Below are 8,203 nucleotides of genomic sequence, written 5' to 3'. Positions count from 1 at the left end.
GGAATTAGCATCAAAGTTTCTTTCTGAAGTGTGGGTGCTTCCAGACTGTTCTGAGGAAATTCTGGAAGAGACTGTACTACTCTACTGCTATCCATTTGAAGTGTCTATTTTTCCTTTTCCTCTTCTTCCACCTCACCCGTCAGATTTGAATTTTGTTCTTTAGCATCTGAATATTTCCAGTTACTGCCTCCACGGCCTCTACTATTTTTCTATTTCTTCCTGCGATAATGCCTGACCTTCTTCATTAGCACTGTTCTGTACTGTTTCCATTTTCAGTAGACCTGGCCCATTAGCTAAATCTTCCTGCTTTTTTGGAGGGACTTTCAGGATTCCACACAATTGTAGCAATCTTTTTTTCCGGACGTTGAGATGATATTCCATTTGTTCTTCTTCTCTAATGCTGCTACTCAACATTGCTATTAGTGCTGATTTCATAATAGCTTACAAACGCTCTCTGGTACTCTTTGTTAGAGATTGCCGTGTTTTTCTCTTCTTGGATGTTATCTTTACCTGTCTTATATGAGCATGCTTCGTTTGTCCTGTTACTTCAGAATATAAACGCTTTAGATGATTTTCACTTCATTTTGCTGTGTTTCTAACCTCATTCTCTGAAAATTCCACTTCCTCATCATCAGTTTTTCTTTGGGATTTCTGTTCAATTGTTGAGGCTTTTTCGTGGAAGCATTTGCTTTACCAGGCGTCTTGATGTAAATGGAACAAGTGATCATTCCTTCAGAACACTTCTGGGAACTGCCTTGAGAAAAATTTGCACCCAAACAATTGGAAGCAGCCAAGACCCAAGAGATTAATTGTGTTTTAAACACAGAAGTCTTTGACAGTGGTTATAGATCAACCTGGATGTTATATATAAATAGCATCGCAAATGATTGACGTTACTACCAGTTCTCACTGAGTTTCTTCACAGTGTGGCTGTCTGGTGTTGCATTAGTTAAGGTTCTTTCCTCAACCACATGGGTACCCCAGAGACTGTGATGGATTACTTCATGGGAGCCAAGATATCAATAGAGAATCCTAAATGTTGGTAGCATTGATCTATTTCAAAAAGAGTGTTGGTTGTATAAGATCCAAAAAATGCCAAACCAGATGATGGGTCAGTAAAGTCAGCCCAGTAGCCTTCAGCTCAAAGAACAGAGCAAATTTTCTTAGCACTATTGATAAACTTTTCGAAGACCATTTCTCTTTCAATTCTATCTCTTCACTCCACATACTCGTGTTATTCTTAGTTACCTGTGTTATAGTCAGAATCATCAGTTTCCTATTAGCTACTTCTGGAAATAGTGATGAAAATACAAAGGCAGAAAATGGCAGGTGGGGTGGGGATTGAGGCATTGGATCCCACACGATCAACTCTGTAGTTCGAGTCCTAGACTTGGTAGCTTTGAAAATCATGCTGGGCTTGACCACCACCCAGTGAGCTGTGAGGGAGAAGGGATTGCTCTAGCCTTCATAGACCACCACTGGTTTCCTGCAATCCCAGAAATAGAAGGAGCAGCAGGGAGGCCTGTGCTAGAAGGAGACACAGGGAAATCTTAGGCCACTCCACATGAGCTCATCAGCAGAGACTTCTGCTCAGGCCACTGTGGGGGAGGGAGGCTGCTCTGGCCTTCATAGACCACCACCCATTCCCTGCAGTTCCAGAGATAGAAGGGCCAACAGGGAAGCCTAGGATAGAAGCCGAGGCTGCTCAGCCTGAGTTTATCAGCAGGGACCCCTATCTCGTCTGCTGTGCACGAGGAAAGGATGCGCCACCACAAGGTCTACCACCTTATATCCTACCTGTCCAGCTCAACTTCCAGACACATTGGAAGCTGAAAAGGAATCAAATACCTGAAGACATGAGACTCTGGAGGAATTATTACCCCACAGTCCCTCTAGCAGTAAAGAGAGAGAAACTCCCCTCTGAAAACCTGAGCCCGGAGATGGCTACTGAACTTCAGCTGTGAAATATTGCTTTCAGGGACCAGCAGTTAGCGTAATGGCTATGTCACTGGACTCCCACGTAGTCAACCGCGGTTTGAGTCCCGGACCTGGTGGCTTAAACTCACACCGGGCGCGTGTGCGTGCGTGCCCAAGATCCTGAGAGGAGAATGGAGGAGAAGGGATTGAGGCATGGCCATCACCCCTGGGGGGTGATTTCCTGCTTTCTGTCTCTGTGTCTCTCTCTGTCTGTCTGGCAAGCGCATGCGCCCTATAGCAAAAACCTCTCCAAAAAAAAGAGAAAAGAAATATTGCTTTCAGGGACTAAAAATGAAGATTTTCTGCTCAGACTTCTCCCTCCAGATTCATTTATAGGTTGGGTCAGAATATTCCTTTCAATTCTCACTGAATCTGACGCACAAAGAGTGAAAATGGAACAGAAGAGAGATTGCAGATCACCTCCTACAGCATGGCTCTGAATACTCAGATTGAACTTCAAGAATTAGGAAGAAATGCACAATGCATCAGATGACCAGAAATCGCCACAGGGGCACAAGAAATATGAGAAAGCAAGAAAATACCTCTCCTCCAAAGGAAAAGAATAATTCCTCTTCATCCACAGACAGTACAATAGAACTCACAGAAATGTCAGATAAAGAATGTAGAATATTCATAGTGACAAAGCTAACAAAGATACAATAGAAGAGAGAGAATGAACTCCAGAAGACACAGGAGAAAAGATGATTTCCAGTAGGTGAGGAAGTTTTTGCAAGATCTGAAAAGAGGAAATATACATCATAAAAAATAATCAGACAGAGCTGTGAGAGATGAAGACTATAATATAGGAAATTGGAAACTTTCTTGAAAGTATTAAAAGTAGACTAGATCATACAGAGGATCAAATCTTAGACATAGAAGACAGAATCACTGGCCTAGGAAAATCTACCAAAAAGACTGAGAAAATAGCCCCCCAAATGAGTATAACATACGAGAAATACTAGATACCATTAAACGTCAATATATACAGATAACTGGTATCCCAGAAGGTGAAGAGACTAATAAGGGTATTGCTAATCTATTCCATGAAATCCTGGAAGAAAACTTTCTAAACCTGGAGAGGCATTCAAAGATTTATTCCCAAGAAATGCAAAGGACCCCAAATAAAATCAACCCAAGAAGATCTTCTCCAAGACACATCATAGCCGGATTGGCCAAAACCACAAAGACAAGATAGTAAGATTGGCAAGTGAGAAACATCAAGTTATCTATAAAGGATACCCCATCAGGCTGACAGCGAACCTCTCATCAGAAACAATGTGAGCAAGGAAAGAATGGGAAAATATATTCAAAGTGTTAAAGGAAAAGAAATTTCAACCAAGAAAACTGTACCCAGCAAGATTATCTTTTATATAGGAAGAAAAGACTAGAACATTCTAAGATAAACAAAACCTGAAAGAATTTACCAACACCAGACCAGATGTCCAAGAAGTTCTGCAGGGGAGTGCTATACCAGGAAAATTAAATACAGTTACACAGAAATAAGAGTTCAAGGGACCAGCAGTTAACGTAATGGCTATGTCACTGAACTCTCATGTAGCCAATCGCGGTTCGAGTCCCGGACCCGGTGGTTTAAACTCACACCAGGCGCGTGTGCATGTGTGCCTAAGCTCCTGAGAGGAGAATGGAGGAGAAGGGATTGTGGCGTGGTCATCCCCCCCACCCCCGGGAGGTGATTTCTCACTTTCTATCTCTCTGTCTCTCTCTGTCTTTCTGGCGAGCACATGCACCATATAGCAAAAACCTCTCCAGGAAAAAAAAAAAAATAAGAGTTCAAAAATGAAGAAAATGGCCAACTTAATTGTAGGGACAAGTCTGGAGTTGAATATTATATCCCAGAATTTAATCAGGAAACTCAAACTACAACAGAAGATAGATTAAGTGCATGAGACTCAACTGGTGAAATAGAATTTTATAACCCTTGATTGAAACATTGCTGATTTTTTTCTAGACTTCGTTGTCCAGTTTTAAGGATTTTTGTTCTGTCTTGAGCTTCCAATAGGTTCATGTACCTACTATTTGAACAGAATCCCAACCTGTTTTGTGGATTGAAGTTTTAAGCATAGTTCCTTAGCATTTCTTTGACTTATTAAAGCTAAAACTGCTTTTCTTGAAATTAAAAAATATAGTAAAAAATACATAATTAATGACCACAGTAAGCTCTATAGCATCAGCTAGGTGCTACCTTATAGTATATTTACTCTGCTCAGAGTTTACACCTAAAGTCAGACATGTATTCACAGATATGTATGTATCAGTGAATTTGGTATTGAAAGTAGTTAGATTATTATAAGAAAATTTGTGAATCAAAAAAATGTGGGGAAAAAAGGAATGGAAAACAACTGTAGACACCTGAGATAGTGAGGGAGGAGGGTGGGAAGTGGCAGAGGGTGAACTTAGCCCACAGGGGGAGGAGGGGAAGGGCCTGGCAGCCCCACCCAGGAGCTGGGTGAGGTGGGCAGGTGACTGGGAGAACAGCAGGGAGGCAGAAGGCCAGCCTGACAGACTGAGGCAGGACAGCCAGGTGAAAGGACAACGGGCCTCTGGGCACACCTGGGCACTTGGCTCACCCCGATACAGCCTTCATGGCCACAAGATGGGAGCAGGATAGGTCGCAGAGGTGACTTTAATGGGTGTGATCTACAGATGATACTTTTAGACACAGGAGGCGGCCTGGCTCTGGCTAAATATCCTTGTGCAACTTTCTTGGCCTCTTCCTGCACGCATCTCCAAATCTGGAAAGCAACCAGGGCTTCCTCACAGAGAGAGACGAAATGAGGAGACCCTGCAAGGAACCCTGAGGGGCACGTGCCAGGGACTCACACATGTTCCATCACTCAGTAATCAGTGTCACCTGCCTTGAAGTCATAGGCCAGAGTCCCATGTGATGAGATGGGGCCCTGACAGTTCCATGGCCTCCTCCTGGGAATGGGAGAGAGGAGGCCGTTCTCTGGACAGGGAGAGAAAGGCCAGAGGCTAGGAGGAGCCACTTACTCAGAACTGGGAGTCTTCTTTACTCTCATCCCCAGTTGGACCCAACCCGCAGAATGTCAGGTATCTTATCCTCCTTGGCCAGCTGCAGGAGTGATTAATGAAGTAGACAATGGTGGCAGTGAATGGGCTGAAGAAGTTACACCTCCATTTGTAGAAAGGACCCTAGAGGGACCAGCAGGTGGTGTAGTGGCTACGGTGCTAGACACCCACCACATGGTGGACCAGGTTCGAGTCCTGGATCCAAGGGCTTGAAACTCACACCAGACACATGTATGTGTGTGCCCCAAAATTCCCAGGGGAGAATGGAGAAGGGATTGTAGAGTGGCCATCCCCTCTGAGAGGTGATATTTTTGCTTTCTGTCTCTCTGGCGAGCGCAAGTGCCCTATAGCAAAAATCTTTCTCTCTCACACACACACAAAAGAATCTGTTTAAAAAAAAAAAAAAAGAAAGGGAACTAGCACAAAAGATCCACAAAGTGACAACAGTGTCTGCAGATGCCCTATCTGGGCAAACCAGGAAAAGGGGGACACCTCAGCCCCCCACCCCGCCTACATTTTTCCAGTCTGCGAGTGATAAATTCTCTTAGTTTTCTTTCATCTGGAAATGTTTTCATTTCCTCTTGCTCTCTAGTTAATGTTTTCTGTTGTTTTCCTTCTGGATGTAGAATTCCCAGTTGACTGTTCTTCTCTTTCAGTACATGAAAAATGTCATGCCCCTTCTTTGTGGTCACTATGATTTCAGATGAGTCATCTGTTGTTGTTTGAATCGGTATGCCCCTATGAGTTAGGTATCATTCCGTGCTGATTCTTTGAAGTTTTTCCCCTTTGTCTTTATTTTTTAGAAGTATGATTATGGTGCGTTTTGACATGAAGTTTTTTGGATTTAACTTGAGGTTTACTTAGATCTTCTTCAAGGTTTCTGTCACTTCACCAAATTTGGGAAGTATTCCGTTGTTATTTATTTAAGTACTTTTTCAGCTTCTCTTTTTTTCTCTTCTTCTGATACTCTAATTATATGAACATTAAGACTTTGTTATTGGGGCCGGCAGGTGGTGTGGTGGTTAAGGGCGCTGGACTCCCACTTGGTCAACCATGCTTTGAGTTCTGGACCTGGCAGCTTGCTTTCTCTTTTTTTTCTCTCTGTTCCTCTCTGGTCAAATTAGAATGAATAAATAAAGGTAAATAAAATAATTTTTAAAACTTCTGTTATTGTTCCATAGGTTCCTGAGGTTCTGTTAATCTTTTTCAGTCTATTTTCTCTCTGTTGTTCTGTTTGAATAACTTCTATCTATTGTTTCCAAGTCCACTGCTTGCCTATATTTCTTTATTTTTTCCCTCTTTTTTTGTGGTTTTTGTCATAGGGCAAGTGCACTCTATAGAGAGAAACAGAGACAGAGAGAAAGTGATAATGATGGCCACATCCTCCGGGGGGGATGGCCACACTGCAGTTCCTTCTCTTCTATTCTCCTCTTGGGATTTGGGGCCACACACAAAAGTGCTGGCATGATTTTCAAGCTAACAGGTTCAGGACATGAACTGTGGTCAGCCATGTGGGAGGCCAGTGCCTTAATCATCATGCCACCTGCTGCCCCTCCACCCCCGAATCCACTGTTTTAATCTTCTGTCATCCTCATGGTACTACTGATCTCATTCAGCAAGATTTTTTTTAAAAATTTGAGTTGTATTTTGCTTGAATTTATCAGGAAAAAAAATAAAGTTAAGAGTAAAATCAAAGCTGACCTTCAGAGGAATTATTTTCTTTGAACAATTATTTATTTAATTTTATTTTATTATTATTTTTAAAACTTTGCTATAAGGCACTTGCACTCACCAGAGACAAAGAGAGAGAGAGAGAGAGAGAAAATGCCACCAGGTCTGGGACTCAAACTGGGGTCAGCCAGTGGGAGACCAGTGCCTTAACCACCATGTCACCTGCTGCCCCTAGAGGAATTATTTTTCACTCCATGACAAGATAAAGCTATCCACATAGTCCTCTTCTCTTTAATTCATGGATTATTATAAGGCCATTTAAAAGTCATGGTGGGTCTTGATTATGCAGAAGATTTAATCTTAGTTGTAGAAGACAGAACCTCTGGCCTAGAAAATTTCACCAAAAAGACTGAGAAAACAACCTCCCAAAATGAGAATAATATAGGAGCAATACTAGATACCATTAGATGCTTTAACATCCGGACCATCAGTATCCCAGAAGGTGAAGAACTAATAAGGGCATTGATAATCTATTCCATGAATTCCTGGAAGAAATATTTCCAAACTTAGACAGGCATTCAAATATCAGACCCAAGAAACACAAAGAACCCCAAATAGAATCAACTCAAGAAGATCTTCTCCAAGACACATCATAGCCAGATTGACCAGAACCACAAAGACAAGATACTAAAACTGACAAGAGAGAATCGTCAAGTTACTTTGAAAGGATATCCCATCAGGCTAACGTCAGACCTCTTCTTGGAAACAATGGAAGCAAAGAAAGAGTGGGAAAATATATTCAAGGCTCGTCAAGTTACTTTGAAAGGATATCCCATCAGGCTAACGTCAGACCTCTTCTTGGAAACAATGGAAGCAAAGAAAGAGTGGGAAAATATATTCAAGGCGTTAAATGAAAAACATTTCAACCAAGAATACTATATCCAGCATGATTATCCTTCACATGGGAAGAAAAGGCAAAAACATTATCAGATAAACAAAACCTGAAAGAACTTACCAACACCAGGCCAGCTCTTCAAGAAGTTCTGAAGGGAGTGCTACACCAGGAAAATTAAAGACAGATAGACAGAAATAAGAGAACAAAAAATGATCAAGAGAAAGGTCAACTTAATGGTAAGGACAAGTTAGGAAATATCAATAATAATGTCAAATGCTAACTTCCAGGACTTAAATGGAAAGATCAGAGCATAATAACACTGCAAATTCAATAAAAGAGAGATTACATGAGACTGAACTGGTGAAACAATTCTAGGACTTTTCTCTAAAACATTACTGATTTTCTTCTAAACTTTGTCTCCAGATTTAAGAATTTTGGTTTTCTTTTGAGTTGTTGATAGGTTCAGCAATTTATTATTTTTTTTAAAAATTGACACAAACTTCCCCCTCTTCCTAGCCTTTTTGCAATTGGAAAACATTTGTGAACATTCTTATTTTGTGGCAGAGTGGTTATTTGCATAAGTTCAATAATACAATAGTATCTGTTGCC

At 41.4% G+C, this 8,203-nt stretch overlaps 1 pseudogene; it reads right to left on the bottom strand.

Moving 5' to 3' along the window:
* Nucleotides 1–8,203, bottom strand: part of LOC102492649 (uncharacterized) — a 76,510-nt pseudogene that overhangs the window by 457 nt on the left and 67,850 nt on the right.

This window comes from Tupaia chinensis, unplaced genomic scaffold (genome assembly GCF_000334495.1).
Source record: "Tupaia chinensis unplaced genomic scaffold, TupChi_1.0 Scaffold000685_1, whole genome shotgun sequence".
Lineage (NCBI taxonomy): Eukaryota > Metazoa > Chordata > Mammalia > Scandentia > Tupaiidae > Tupaia > Tupaia belangeri.
This window is presented reverse-complemented; position numbering and strand designations above follow the sequence as displayed.